The sequence below is a fragment of the Punica granatum genome, chromosome 1, assembly GCF_007655135.1.
Source record: "Punica granatum isolate Tunisia-2019 chromosome 1, ASM765513v2, whole genome shotgun sequence".
In the NCBI taxonomy this organism is placed as follows: Eukaryota; Viridiplantae; Streptophyta; class Magnoliopsida; order Myrtales; family Lythraceae; genus Punica; species Punica granatum.
In genome coordinates, this window is record NC_045127.1 from 29,066,655 (window position 1) to 29,083,271 (window position 16,617).

The following is a 16,617-nucleotide window of genomic DNA, read 5'->3' on the forward strand; positions in this document are numbered from 1 at the left end:
CGACAAGCCTAGCAAACTAGAGTACCGAAAGGGCGCGCGGGATATAGGCCCGCACATAATAGAACCCCCGAATTCGGAACCTCGGGTTTCGTATGACCATTGCCTTAGCATTTAGGTGTACCCCGTACCCCTAGACCCAGGCGACTCAACGGCCCTCGACCTACGGGTCGTAAACAGTAAGTGGCAACTCCTTCTCACGCGTGTCCGTCGCGCATCCCCACGGGAAGGTGGATACTCCCAAGCCGCGTTGCATAGGCTTCGCGCATGCGTGCCCCGACCAGATTAAATTCAGGTGCGCACAGCTTGGCGACTCCACTGGGGACATCTAGAGGGTTCGGGCTCGATTCCGTTTGCTTGCTTGCATGTTTATTTATCGCTTTCCGCACATTTATTCTTAAGCACATTTATTTTTCGCATTTACTTTACGCATTTGCATCGTATCATTCTAGTGGGTTCTTAGGTACCTTGTTCGAAATCCCACGGGCACCAAAATAGGAAGCTAGGTTAGTCAGAGGTACCGAGTAAGGGAACGGATCGAGTCGGCTATGCCACCGAACCGGCCCCCAAAGATCCTCGCTCGATTTCAAGGAATTCACACCCTTGTATCGGGAGCCCCCATCCCTAGTTAGCGGTTCTCCCTATAGCACCGGAAACCATGCATACACAGGGACCGTCCTGCTGGACCAATCTTTGCCTCTATGCCGCCAACCAACCCCAAAGTCAAGTCATTGAGTCGGCCCGTAGTTTTTTCTAGGACGGGGTTTTTGTTGTTTTCTTTTGGAAAGAGTGATGTATACTGTAAGAGACACGGTTATAGTTTATCTTTCCGCACTGCATGCATTATTTCCAAAAATGACTTAGGACATTACATTGGTTTGATTCTTAAGACGTTGAGTCGACATCTCCTCCATTTAGGTAAGGATGGACCGCCCGGCTCCCGGCCTCAGGCTCGAAGCAATCACACCGCCTAGGCAAGAAATCATGCGCATTTGGAGGACATTCCGTCCACTGGATCGCGCCTTCATTCAAGGCATCATCGGAGACGTGGTTATGCTCACTGAAACTCCGGTGGATTGGATCTTCCTAAGGACCGCCGTCGAATTCTGGGACCCCCGACATGCAGTGTTCAACTTTCAGGGAACAGAATTGGCACCCACAATTGAGGAGTATACGGCGCTCATCCAGAGGCCCACGCCCACGACCCAAGGCATCTTTGTGCCCAACCCGTTCACGGTAATTCGAAGCCAACTCTCCACCCTCCTCGGCATACCAACCCAAGAAGTCCAACAAGAGCTTCATCAAGGATGGGATCACGGTGTCAGGATCGCATGGCTTTCAGACTGGACGCTTCTCCGTGCATTGACACCTTCAACGGCGTCCTACCAGAGCGACGCATGCCACGGGTTCCTGCTTTTGATCTTCGGCACCCTCCTGTTCCCATACGCGCCGAACCTCATTGACGGGGCTTTAGCCCAAGTCGTCCTCCAGGCGGTAGGAGGCCATAGTTATGTGGAGGCTTTACTAGCCGAGACCGTTCGATCTCTAGACTATGTTAGAGAGGTTCGGTACGGCAGGATGAGAGGATCCCCGCACCTCCTGCAAGTTTGGCTTCTCGCGCATATTCGCCCCTTTTGCTCGTCACATCCTTTCTCCTACATTGCGGACGAGCGTTCGCTGATTGAGCGCCTAGTGCCGGTCTTTCCACCTCTCGAGCGCAGCTTCTCAGAATGGAGGCACTTTTGGCGCAAGTTGACACCTGCGCGATTCTTATGGGTCGCTCGTTGGAATCCCGGCGGCCCCATGATCACAGGGTGTCCCCGAATAGCGGGAGTCCCTCTTCTCAGCCACTTGGAAAGCACGCTCATATTCCCGGGCCGGGTAATCAGACAACTCGTCGGCCTACAGGACATTCCCGTCGAGGCAGACCACCTACCCTATCGCATCCAATGGGCCGACTCCACATCCACGGCCCCCGCAAGATTCCTGCAAATCCGAGAGATTCACCGTCAACGGGACGCTAGTACTATACAGCGTCGTTACTTCCTCGAGCATCCCACCGACAAGGATCAAGCACTTTCCGCCACATCAGCATGCGTGGTTCAGTTTTATTCGCAGGGATCGGCGTCACCGCAGAGGTCCCAGACTGCCTCGATTCCCCGAGCCACACCTACATCCGCCCCCGAAGTCGAAAGCTCCACCCAAACGGCCATGCGCGCAGAGCTACAGTCCATCAAGGAGGAACGAGATAGACTCCGTTGCGAGCTTGTTGACTCTCGTGCGGAAGTCGCAGACTATAGGGAGCTTCAGACGGAGTTAGACCGGGAGATGGCCCGCCTGAGCGCTACGTTAGACCGAGTGCGGGCAAGGGCACGCGGGATCCCCCATCCCTAGGGTTAGCGGACACACTCATTTTGCCCTCGCTTAGACCTACGCCGCTCTCGGCCGGCCACCAAGCGCAAAGGGATGTCGGCTTACGTTTATGTTCTTTTTTTTCTTCTTCTTCCGTGTGCTGTACCTTATAAAACTATGGAACTCGAATCAAACCAATGTAATGACATTAGCGTTTTGAAACTCATGCATCTCATACATCTTGTCCTTTCATTTATTTCGCACCTATCCTTTCGAAGTGTCGACGTCACGCTTACACACTCTTGGAATTCAGGTAATTGCAACTGGCGTCGCATCGATACCCTACTCGTCAACGCATCAGGATGGCAGAAGAGGACCGAGTCGATGTCTCCGAGGAAGTCAATCCGCCGGTCTCGGCTCATTCTCAGCCGCCCTCGACGCATGCTCCACCGCCTCCGACTCCTACAAGCGTACTTCCGGCGTATTCAGTCGCCCCTCCGACGCATCTCCCACCCCCAACATCTTCAGGGGCGCCCCTCCCGCGAGTCTCACTAACATCATCCGCCTCCGATGACCACGCCCGCATCGCGCCACTTGAGGGCACGGTTAACCAACTAGCTGCGAGCATGACTACCAACATGGCTGAACTGTTCGCCCTACTCAAAGGACCGAACTGCGCATCCTCGAGCTCTACGCCTCCTTCGGGACAAGGACCAACAATCGATCCGACCTCTTGGATTCCACCAACCCAAATTCCGGAGGCCACGGATGCTCCCGCCCCACGCCAACAATGCACAGGCCCACGGTTCATCCGTTCACCAGCCCTTTTCCACCGCCACCAGCCCCCGCGGCCGTCCCACTTCCACCAGCGGCATTATTATCTTCAGAGCAAGCCTTGTCCGCGCCACCACCTATCTCCATGTCGGCTCCAACCGCAGTCTACACCGTCCCTTCGCTGATGGTTTTTCCGGCGTCAAGTGCACCTGCTCCGACTCACCTCCAAGCCGCAGAGCTCCCTCCGTACCCATCTTTGCAACCCCACGTTGGCCTCTCCTACCAAGCACCGCCTCCTATAAATACCACCTTCCTCGAACCGGGCACACCAACTCACGCAAACCAGTTCGCTTCATCGACACACTTTCTTCCCGAGGTTGACGCCGAGCAAGAGCACAGACTAATGAGGATGAAAGAAACGATATGGGCCCTGTAGGCAAACGAGACTCGACCCAACGCAAGCTATGGTGACTGTAGTCTTTTCCCGGGCATGCGGCTGCCCTCGAAATTCAAGATCCCAGAGTTCAAGACCTATCAAGGCACGACAGATCCACGACACCACCTTCGCCATTACCGAGGGAAGATGCTACAATATTGGGATCACGAGGAATTCATCATCCACTCATTCCAAGACAGCCTGTCGGGATCCGCTCTCGATTGGTTCATGTCACTGAAGGCCTAGGATATTCCGACGTGGGCAGACCTTTCCCGGAAGTTCATCGACCAGTACCAGTATTGTGCGGTGACGCCTCCGACCCTCTTGGAATTGAGCATGAAGGAAATGGCGCAAGGCCAAAGATTCGAGGAATAGGCCACCAAATGGCGTGCCCAAGCGGCGAAACACATCCCCCCGATCAGCGAAGTACAACAAATCCAGTTATTCCACTCCACCCTAAGGGGAGTGTACTATTCGCATCTCTTGGCTCACACTTCGTCATTCTCCGACCTCATCGAGGCCGGGAAAAAGCTCGACTTGGGAATCAAGCTCGGCAGAATGGAGGGCTTCACCAATAAAGGGGAAGAACCCTCGAAGAAGGCCCCTGCGACGACGACATCTTCCAGCGGAAGGAGAGGGAAAGAGGTTTCAGTTAACGTCGTTAATCCAGCGCATCCGACGCCCCAGCAATACTCGGTGAATCTCACGACCGCACCAACTGCCGCTCCTGCCTACTTCCCCCCACCTCCACAGCACCAACCTCAATCGATTTATTACTCGGCTCCACCGGTTCCGCCACCAATGACCTCACAACCGTTCGTGCACCATTACACACCTACACCAACTCCATCCCCCCAACCTAGGCCACCGGTGTCGAGAGCCCCCCTACCGGCGCAGTAGAGCCCTGCTTTACAAGGTCCACAGGTCGGCGTCGCGCAATACCGATCTCGCAAACAGTACACGCCTCTACCTGCTCCCCTTTCTCACATATATCGACAACTCCTTGCGGGCAATCAGATTCAGCCAATATCCCCAGGCCCGAACTTTGACCCAACTACTCAAGATCAGTTCAAACACTGCGAATATCATCAAGGCGCGCCGGGGCATACTCTCGATAATTGTTGGAGGTTGCGAGACGAGATTCAAGAAAGGATCGACAACAACAGACTCACCTTCAATGCCGTTAGACCCCCAAACGTGCAGGCCAACCCCCTCCCCGATCACAGGCCGAGCTCAGGATCCTCCATAAATATGATCAGTATATGCACCTTGGGGGAGGACACGAACGCACAAGGCAATCCCCTTCCCTTCGTGATCGACTATACCCCTGAAGAACCCACGGTTGGATTTGCAGGGCACATGGCTTCGCCAGCCCCTTTTATCGTAGATATCCCTGCTCGAGAGCCGTACTTGGACAACAAGGTTCCCTGGATCTATGAAGGAGGCATCGGGAGCATCGAGCGACAGTTCAGTGTCATGGGTGTGACACGTTCGGGGCGATTGTATGAGAATCCGGTAATCGTAGACAAAGGGAAAGCGCCCGCCGTTGAAGTTGGGGCAGTACCTGAAAAAACGCCTTTTCCATCCAAGAGGGTGACCGAAGAGGAAGCGGAGGCATTCATGAAGATCATAAAGGCAAGCGAATACAAAGTAGTCGAGCAAATGGCCAAAGTCCCCGGCCCACATCTCACTACTCACTCTCCTCCTCAGTTCGGAACCTCATCAAGAGGCCCTCCTGCGGGTACTGACCGCAGCACAAGTCCCAAAGGAAACGCCTCCAGATAGGATAGAGGAGACCGTCGCTTCCATCTTCTCCAACACCATCTCGTTCTCGGACGACGAGCTCCCATCTGAAGGTTGGACACATTCGCGGGCATTGCACATTGTCTGCAAATGTAACAACTACATCATTGGCCGGGTCCTGATTGATAATGGTTCCGCGCTCAACGTTTGCCCGGTAACCACCTTGAAGCAGATGAACGTGGACCTCAACCACGTCCGCCCGAGCAAAACAGCAATCTGAGCCTTTGACGGCTCAAGGAGAGAGGTGAATGGAGAAATCGACCTTCTCATAGACGTTGGCCCGTGCTCATTCAGCGTCACATTCCAGGTGCTCAAAATCCCAAACGCATTCAGACTATTGCTCGAAAGGCCTTGGATCCACTTGGCCGGCGTCGTCCCCTCTTCTCTACACCAAAGGCTGAAATTTATCATCGAAGAGAAGCTCATCATGGTAAAAGGAGAAGAAGACTATGCCATCTACAAAGAGACGACGGTGCCCTACATCAGCGTTGGGGATGATGAAAACCTCCCGTTCCATTCTTTTGAAACCATCTCCGTCATTCGGGACTACGGAGAAATCGGCCCGTCCCGCGCTGATCGCATGATATGGAAGGTTTTATTGCGCCACAATTACATCCCCGGCGCAGGCCTCGGGGCATGCGGACAAGGGATCAACCGCCCCATTGAAGTTGAGGAATACAAGCATAGGAGGGGACTCGGCTTTCGCCCCTCCTGTCATGAAATCATTGAAGCCCGCAGGGGCAACAATCTCCACCGCCTCGCCGGGCACTATGGGAGGCTCAACAGGGGCATGCAAGTTCCCCCACTGTCTCACTTTTTTCCTGGACCTCCGCTCATCATCGGGAGCACCCTCGACGGCCCTTCCTCGGACTTCGATGACACGCCTGACGCTTTTCCAACCGTGTATGCCGTCACCGAGGAGATTCCTTCAGGGGTTCACATTCGCCCGGCGCAGGAAAATGAGGAGCTTAACAACTGGACCTCAGTCCCACGCTATTCGGCTGTGATCGCCGATGTGTAAGACTTATCTATGTATAAGATGTTTCTCGCGTGTTGGTGTAGCCATAGGCCGCACGACGGAAGATGGATCTCTGTTATGGTTTCACGATTCATGCTATCAATGAAATCCCTACATGCATTTTTTGAATTCCTGCCTGTTTTACCTCCTTTCCCTACTATTTCATTCGCCGCGTTCTAAATTTTCTAAAACAGTTCTTTCAATTTCCCAAGCTCCACTCGAATCCAAATCTTCGACACGTCGATTCGAACCCACTCGAAGAATGTCTCGGAGAGCCTGGACCCATATACTTCGGGGAGGGGCTCGACGAAGACAGTCAAGTGCCTGATATAGAAGAGAGTTTGCACCGCCTCGAGGATCGCCAGCTCACCTCGGTCAAGCCAACGGAAGAGATTAATGTGGGCACCGAAGATGAGCCCCGTACCTTAAAGATTGGCACGGGCCTCGATCCAACGCAACGAGCCCGGATGATCGACTTCCTGACCAGATACCAAGAAGTCTTTGCCTGGTCCTAAGCTGACATGCCGGGTTTAGACCCATCGGTAGTCAAGCACTTCCTCCCGCTAGACACTGAGAAGTTCCCGCCTAAGCGGCAGCAGTTATGACGGCAACGAGCAAGCCTCCTCCTCCGCATCAAAGAAGAGGTTGTCAAACAGATCAGTGCAGGCTTTCTCGAGGTTTATAACTATTCCGAATGGGTGGCGAATATTGTGCCGGTAGAGAAGAAAGACGGAAGGGTTCGAGTTTGCGTCGACTACCGAGACCTCAACAAGGCTAGCCCCAAAGACAATTTTCCCTTGCCCCACATCGACTTACTAGTTGACAACATGGCGCGCCACGCCCAATTTTCTTTCATGGACGGCTTTTCCGGATACAATCAAATTCGGATGGCCGAGGAAGACAAGATTAAGACGACGTTCACTACGATGTGGGGAACCTTTTGTTACCGCGTCATGCCTTTCGGCCTAAAAAATGCCGGGGCAACTTATTAGAGGGCTATGGTCACATTGTTCCACGATATGATGCATAAAGAAGTCGAGGTTTACGTCGACGACATGATTGCTAAGTCCAAAGAAGGAGAAGATCACCTCGTCAACTGGAAGCGTCTTTTCAACCGCTTAAAAGAGTACAAACTCCGGCTTAATCTAGCAAAATGCACGTTCGGTGCCCGGTTGGGAAAACTGCTAGGATTCGTGGTTAGCGAGCGCGGTATCGAGGTAGACCCGGATAAAGTCAAGGCAATCAAAGAGCTTCCTCCGCCGTCGTCGATCCGTGAAGTACGAGGCTTCTTAGGGCGATTGAACTACATCGCACGATTCATCGCAAACCTGACAGACAAATGCCAACCACTCTTTCGCTTGCTCTGCAAGAACGCGGCGATCGAATGGAACGAAGAATGTCAGAAGGCCTTCGACACCATCAAAGCATATCTGGTTCAATCGCCTGTATTGGTTCCGCCTACACCAGGCCGCCCCCTCATACTTTACCTAACGGTACGCCGACAATCATTGGGATGCATGTTAAGGCAGGAGGATGAGTCCACATACGCGGAGCACGCAATCTATTATCTGAGCAAAATGTTCACCGACGGAGAGTCCAATTATCCGGAAATCGAGAAGATGTGTTGTCCATTGGTGTGGGTCAGGCAGAGACTCCGACAATACACGCTTTATCACACGATTCGCTTGCTATCAAAGATGGATCCCTTGAAATATTTGCTTAATAGCCCATCTTCCATGCGGAACATCGCCAAGTGGCGTTGTCAGTTAACGGAATACGACATTGAGTACGTATCCTGTACCTCGGTTAAAGGGCAGGAATCGCAGATCATTTGGCAGAATTCCCGGTTGAGGACAGTACGCCGATCAATCCCGACTTCCTAGATGAGGGGATTCTTCAAGTGAATGGTGAGGAGGAAAAGCCGGAATGAAAGATGTACTTTGACGGCGCCGTCAACTCCATGGGATCCGGCATCGGCGCTGTGCTAATATCCTCGGACGGACGCTATTACCCGGTGGCGGCAAAGATCGACTTCTCGTGCACCAACAACGTGGTCGAGTATGAGGCATGTATCCTCGGCCTACAGGCGGCGATCGACTTCAAGGTAAAAGAGCTAGAAGTATTCGGCGACTCTATGCTCACAATCTTCCAGACATTAGGGCAGTGGAAGACAAAAGACGCGAAGTTAGTGCCGTACCACGAATACCTCGAGAGATTAACGGAGAACTTCGAAGACATTTCGTTCACCTACACCCCACGCATGAAAAATCAGTTCGCAGATGAGCTCGCGACCCTCGCTTCCATGGTGAGCATCACAAAGGAAAACCTTATTGAGCCCCTCGAGATTGAGATAGCCAAAGGACCGGTACACTGCAACGCAATCGAAGCGTCCGAGGCAAAGCCGTGGTACGAAGACATTAAGAACTTCTTACGAACCGGCCAATACCCTCCATTCGCCGATCACCGTGATCGAAAGACGCTCAGACGCCTCGCGATACACTATTTTCTGAGCGGCGAGATACTTTATCGCCGTTCCTTTGACTCCACGCTCCTCCGGTGCATCGACGAACACGAATCACGACGTCTCATGGAGGAAATGCATGGGGGAAGTTGTGGACCTCATATGAATGGTCTCATGCTTGCCAAGAAGATTATGCGCCTAGGCTACTATTGGTCCACCATGGAGATTGATTGTGTAAAGCACGTAAGACATTACCATCGATGTCAGGTTTACGCCGATTAGATCAAAGCGCCGCCCAATGAGCTGCGCCCCATGACGGCACCGTGGCCATTTTCAATGTGGGGAATGGATGTGATTGGCCTGATCAACCCCAAAGCGTCTAACGGACATATGTTTATCTTGGTGGCAATTGATTACTTCACCAAATGGATCGAGGCTATCACTCTCGCGTCGGTCACCGCAAAAGCCGTGGCCCGTTTTCTCAGACGCGATGTCATTGCTCGGTATGGGGTCCTGGCGACAATCATTACAGATAACGCCAAGAACTTGAACAACAAAGTCATCGACGAGCTCTGTGCCCAATTCAAGATCCAGCATTGCAATTCCACTCCATACCGTCCACAAATGAACGGTGCGGTGGAAGCTGCGACCAAGAACATCAAGAAGATCATTGAGAAAATGACAGTGAATTACAAGGACTGGCACGAAATGCTCCCTTACGCTCTCTTGGCTTACCGAACGTCAATCCGGACCTCCACGGGGGCAACTCCATACTCTTTGGTTTACGGCATGGAAGCAGTCCTCCCGATTGAGGTTGAAATCCCTTCCATGAGGATCCTTGCCGAAGCCGAACTTGAAGAAGCAGAATGGGCAAAACAGCGTTACGAACAGTTAAACTTCATTAATGAAAAGAGACTGAAAGCGCTATGCCATGGGCAGCGCTACCAGCAAAGAATGGCTTGAGCATTCAACGCAAGAGTCTGTCACCGCGAATTCAACCCCGGTGATCTTGTTTTGATGAAGGTGCTACACGTCACGCTAGACTCCCGGGGGAAGTTCTCGTACAAATATGACGGACCCTTTGTTGTCAAGGAGACCTTCTCAGGGGGAGCTGTCATTTTGAGCGACATCGACGGAATTGAAAATGCGCTCCCGGTCAACGCTGATGCCATCAAGAAATATTACCCATGACCACCCATGTTTGTATTTCAATTGCCGGGCCTCGTGTCCTTTTCTTTTATAGCACCTTCCTCATTCATCTATACGTGTACCTCCTCCCGACATTCTCTTCACCACGAAACCTTCTTGAGAGAAAAGAAAAATAATTTTCCTGCTAGGTCGAAAACCTCCCTGAGGCGGCCTAGGCAAAAGTTAGGGAACGAGAGGCACGGCTTAAGATCCCGCAAAGGGGAGTCGTGGCAAAATGAAAGCATAAATCATTTCCTCGCTAGGTCGGAAACCCTCAAGGGGCGGCCTAGGCAAAAGCTTGAGGATTCGAGAGGTGCGATCTCTCCCAAACACGGTTGATCGTAGCAAAAGGTGAGCATTCATGTGAGAAGAATCAAATAAAATGCCCCGCTAGGTCGTCACGCATCTCACGGCCTAGGCAAAAGTTAGGGGACAATGTCAGCTCGACCACGAAAGAAAGGCGGCACTTCACGTGAAGCTACAACGAGTAGTGGTTCGGCAATCTTCAATGCAAGCAAACTCTCTTCGACTCTCCGGGCTCAAGACTCGCCTCGAAACGGGATCGAATCAACGTATCCTTGATTTGGAGGATCCCACAAGATCTCTCCCTTTACCCTTATGCACATATTTCGTGGGTCATCCCGCTTCATGAAAGGCCATTCCCCCATAGGGACACGGCCACCCTCCAAGTGGTCACTAACATTACATCCCCGATACATCTTTACATAGATTCCTCTTACACGTCGTAGTCTCAGCGACCTCGCGCAGCTGACATCCCTTTGTAGGCTTTCTTTTTTCTATGTACAGGCGCAATCGGGAGTCCCAAAGGACGCTCCCCGCTGACGGACTCATATCTGCCTCATGCAACAGGTCGTGCTCTCGATACGTCGGAAATCATCGAGGGATGCGCCATACTACCAAACCACCGACGCCTAAGAGGGGCGAGCAGTGATGGGAAATCATTATCGGTTGTCGCACACAATGCAATCCAAACCCAAGGATAAGCGAACCACACCACACGGCGCTATCCGCAATTCCCAAACTAGTTTTCGGGACCATCCCTAGTTCAAAATTCTTGTTTTCGGGTCCATCCCGGTTTAAAATTCTTGTTCGGGTCCATCCCGGCTTAAATTCCCGTTTCGGGTCCATCCCGGTTTAAAATTCCTGTTTCGGGTCCATCCCGGTTTAAATTTATGTTCGGGTCCATCCCGGTTTAAATTCCTGTTCGGGTCCATCCCGGTTTAAATTCCTGTTTTCGGGTCCATCCCGGTTTAAATTCCTGTTCGGGTCCATCCCGGTTTAAATTCCTGTTTTCGGGTCCATCCCGGTTTAAATTCCTGTTCGGATCCTTCCCGGTTAAAATTCCTGTTTTCGGGTCCATCCCGGTTTAAAATTCTTGTTCGGGTCCATCCCGGTTTAAATTCCTATTTTCGGGTCCATCCCAGTTAAATTCTTGTTCAGGTCCATCCTGGTTTAAAATTCCTGTTCGGGTCCATCCCGGTTTAAATTTCTGTTTTCGGGTCCATCCCGGTTTAAAATTCTTATTAGGGTCCATCCCGGTTTAAAATTCCCGTTCGGGTCCATCCCAGTTTAAAATTCCTGTTCGGGTCCATCCCGATTTAAAATTCCTGTTTCGGGTCCATCCCGATTTAAATTTATATTCGGGTCCATCCCGGTCTAAATTTCTTTTCGAGTCCATCCCGGTTTAAATTCCTGTTTTCGGGTCCATCTCGGTTTAAATTCCTGTTCGGGTCCATCCCGGTTTTAAATTCCTGTTCGGGTCCATCTCGGTTTAAAATTCCTGTTTGGGTCCATCCCAGTTTAAATTCCTGTTTTCGGGTCCATCCCGGTTTAAATTCCTGTTCGGGTCCATCCCGGTTTAAAATTCCTGTTTCGGGTCCCTCCTGGTTCGAATTCTTGTTCGGGTCCTTCCGACTTGTGAATTTTTGTTTCGGGCATAACATCCCGATACATCCAAGCAAAGTGTAAGCGGCCATGCGGAATAGTACCCGAGCAGTCGCCAGACCCAAAAAGGGTTGCTTCTTATAATCTTTGGCTACATCCTTTAACCGAGCATGCAACCAAAGAGGGGCAAGCTGTCAGCACCACATTTTGGTCCACCGGCTCCTGACACAAGGACTCTCGGCCGAAACTCGGGTCACTATTCATAATCGGGAAACCGGAGGCGAACGTGCGGGCATAGAGTCATGATTAACAAGAGAAAAGCAGGGTCCACTGGAAAGGCACAGGAGGGCAATCGGAAGAGTAAACAGACGACGAGCCCCGAAGCAACAGGAGCTGGCACAGTGGCACTATTCATCACCGAATCACTAAAGCATCGAAACGTGCCAATATGGGACTCTAAAAATCCCTCTCGGTGCCACAGCGGTCTTCAAACACCTCAAGGCATTCGGGAAACACTGAGGAAGCCTCGATCGCGGATCCCTAGGTCACCTCCGGTCAATGATCTTCGGTCGAGGATGGCGATCCAACGATTCCACACGGAATAAAAAGCTCACCGGGACGATCATTACAATGCACGGAGGAACAATTGTAGAATGAGGACGGTCAACCCACTCCGGATGTCCAAACGAGGCAAAACTGACTCTCGAGGTGCCGGGTCACCCGATTATTCGTTCACATGAAATATGGCAATATTGGGCTCATTCAAATTCTCTTCGCGCAAACATTCCAAATTTGTCAATTAATCGGACTTCGGAGATCAGACGCGCAATCAATCGAGCCTCGAGCTTCTCCCGGCTTTTCCCTCGAACCAAGAAGAGCCTATGGCTCAATCCCAAGCCACGGCTAAACCCCGAGCCATGGCTTGGTGATAAGGGCATATAATACTAATATTTTGCTGTGCAATTCATGTTAAATTATTATTAATTTTATAGAAATGATAAGAAGTTGGTGCTTAATTATGTGTAATTTGATATTGTAGGTCTTTGAGGACTTAGATGGAATTACGAGCAATATTGAGGAGTTTTGCGCAATTTGGAGCCAGCTTATATCTTTCGGAAATCTTTTTTTGTTTTGGATATAAATACTCCTCATAACAAGAATAGGAAACCCTGGGGGGGAGCCATCTTTCACCATTCTTTTAACCTAGAGAGTTTTTGGAGAGAGTCTTGTCTGGAGCCGTCACCTGGATCAATTGATTTGAAGCGAAGAATTGTGGAAGAGACAATTCCTTAAAGGAATTATTGGGTTTTTGTTTTAGGATTCAATATCTTGAGTTTACTGCTGAATATGAATTCTATTGCAATGACTCCTTTGAATTATAATTGTGTTTTCAATTCCATGATGTTCTAAGCTTCTCTTGTGGGAATATGATGAAACCCTAGGTAGCTAATATGATGATTGTCGCAATGTTATAGGATTAATAGATGTGTTAATGATTCATGATTGCAATTCCTATAATTTCAATTTTAATTCTTAATTGGTTATAATTGTTAGAAACACTATTGATACAAGAGTTGATATAGTGTTTGTTAGGAATTCTTGATTAGACTAATTAGTTAAATGCGGAAGCTGCGTTAATTAGTTTAATTAGAGATTATCCAGGGATTAATGCAATGTTTCTAGTTAGTTATTCGCTAAGACATTAGGGATAATTAATTTAGGGCATTAGACAATCATAGCACTGGAAGGTGTATGATTATAATTTAGAGTCCACTATTAATTAGAGATGCGGGAGCTGATTGATTAATTAGGGGTTTAAGACTTTAATTTTAAAGGCTTGATAAACTCACTTGATTAACCACATAGCTATTAATCTATATAACATGATGGCAATCTGATTAGTGAAACTAGGGTGGATTCTGTTTTTCCCACTTTCAATTGATATATTTTCATGTAATTCTCTTTCTGCTCTTTATGACGATTTAGGTTGATTAGTAGTTAATTAGTTAATTCTCTCAATTTGATTGCTTAGATAATAATAGAATCTAATATAGGTTTAGTACTTAATTAATCCTCGTGGGATCGACGCTCTATTCATCACTATATTACTTGATCTGATCCAGTATACTTGTTGGTAGAATTCACGCTTATTTTTATATATATTTGCAGTGGATCAAGTTTTTGGCACCGTTGCCGGGGACTAACTTAATATTAGACCACTTTTAGTTCTATTGTTAATTTAGGCGCACTCTACTGTGTGTTTATTTCTTGTTCTCTTTGCAGGTATTCTATGCGTAGGAGTAGAAGTGCTGAACTTCTACCATTAGATCTTGAGATAGAGCGCACCTTGCATCGGTTGAGAAGAGAGAACAGAAGAAGGGAAGAATTGCAGGCAGTTGAGATGGCAGACGATGACATCGACTGCCAAATACAGGGTGCTGCCAGAGCACTTCGAGACTATGCAGTACCTACTATTATGGGTTCTGCGATCAGAAGGCCCACTATTCCAGCTAATAACTTTGAATTGAAGCCGGTACTCATCCAGATGGTTCAATCAAATCAGTTTGGAGGATATCCCAACGAGAGTCCTGATGAGCATATTGCAGGATTCCTCCAATACTGCAACACGGTAAAGATGAATAATGTCACTGATGATGTTATTAGATTACAGCTTTTTCCTTTCTCACTTAGGGATAAAGCGAGAGCCTGGTTCAACTCACTGCCACAAGAGTCCATCACCACCTGGGCCGACCTTTCATCTAAGTTTCTCAGGAGATTTTTCCCACCAGCTAGGACTGCAAGATTGAGGAACGAAATCACTAACTTCACCAAGTTCAGTGGTGAATCACTTTATGAGGCATGGGAGAGATTCAAGGAGGCAATCAGAAAGTGCCCACATCACGGATTGCTAGATAATCTCCTAATTGAGGTCTTCTATCTTAGCCTGGATGATACATTGAGGTCTCTAGTAGATGCTACAGCAGGAGGCGCACTGATGGGTAAGAATTATGATGAAGCAAGTGCTTTGATAGAAGAGATGGCCTCCAGTGCACATAATTGGCAGAATGAGAGAAGCAAATCAAGAGTGGCATGAGTCAATGACATGGACACTATTGCTAATATGACAACCCAGATTTCAGCTCTCACTACCAAGGTAAGTAAACTCACCTCAGCACATTCTTTTAATACTAATCAGGTTGCTTTTTGTGAGTTGTGTTCAGGACCACATTCGACTCTTGAATGCATGTCTGGAAATCCCTCAGCTTCACCCAATGGAGAGCAAGTGAACTTTGTCAACAACTTCCAACGGAGTAATCAAGGGCCTTATTCGAACACTTACAATCCAGAGTGGCGTAATCATCCTAATTTCTCATGGAGGAATGAGAATAATGCACTTAAACCGCCACCTGGATTCCAAAAGCAAGGCCCTGCTCAGAATGCTCCACCTCAGCAGAGTCAGTCGAGAATGGAAGAGCTCATGTTGAGCTATATGCAAAAGACTGACACCATGCTACAGAATCAACAAGCCACTATTTGAAACCTAGAGGGTCAGATTAGTCAGATTTCTCAACAATTGAGTAATAGACCATCAGGGTCTTTACCCAGCAACACTGAAGAGAACCCCAAGGGTGTCAATGCTATAATGCTGAGGAGTGGCAAGGAATTGGACACAGTCAATAGAAAAGCTCAAACTCAGGAGGAGAGTGCAGAGAAAGACAAAGGTAAGCAAAAGGTGAAGGAACCAAGGCAGAAGTCACTAGGGGTGAAACCGTATGTTCCTCCTGTCCCTTTTCCAGGAAGATTGAAGCAACAGCAGCTGGACGCCCAATTTGCTAAATTCCTAGATGTCTTTAAAAAGCTGCAAATCAACATTCCATTTGTAGAAGCACTCCAGCAGATGCCTTAATATGCTAGATTCATGAAGGATCTGCTCACTAAAAAGAGGAAGTTTGATGGGAGTGAGCCTGTGATGCTTACAGGAGAGTGTTCTATGATTCTCCAAAAGGATTTGCCTAACTTACCACGCAAACAAAGAGATCATGGGAGTTTCACTGTTCCTTGTACTATAGGGAATTTTCATTTTGAGAACGTTCTTATCGATTCAGGTGCAAGTATAAATTTAATGCCTCTGTCTATTTTCAGGAAACTTGGACTTGGAGAATGCAAGAAAACTCATATTACCTTGCAACTTGCTGACAGGAGTATCAAATATCCAAAGGGTATTGTCGAGAATGTCCTGGTGAAGGTAGACAAACTCATATTTCCAGTCGACTTCATAGTCTTGGAGATGGAGGAGGACAGAGAGGTGCCCATGATCCTTGGCAGACCGTTCCTTGCGACAGGTAAAGCATTAATAGATGTGGAACAAGGTAAGCTCACTTTAAGAGTTATGAATGAACAAATAACTTTTAATGTTTATGATGCCATAAAGAAATTTGATGATGGCAAATCATGTTACACCATTGATATTATTGATGAGCTTATCTCTGAGTCTGTGGAGGAGAAAGCAGGTGTGGATACAATGGAGCCAGTGTCATCTTTGACACAGTCCCTGGTGCTAGAACTTAAACCATTGCCTAGCCATTTAAAATATGCCTATCTTGGAATAGATGATACTTTGCCAATAATTATCTCTTCTTCCTTGACAGGTGATCAGGAGCAGCAGCTCCTAAGCGTGCTGAG

The 16,617-nt window shown here is 49.0% G+C and overlaps 1 non-coding gene across 1 annotated transcript; it reads right to left on the bottom strand.

Moving 5' to 3' along the window:
* Positions 1–14,734: 14,734 nt before the first annotated feature.
* Positions 14,735–14,841, bottom strand: LOC116193382. The gene has a single exon (XR_004154289.1). It is a non-coding gene; the product is annotated as a small nucleolar RNA R71 (small nucleolar RNA).
* Between the last annotated feature and the right edge of the window lie 1,776 nt (positions 14,842–16,617).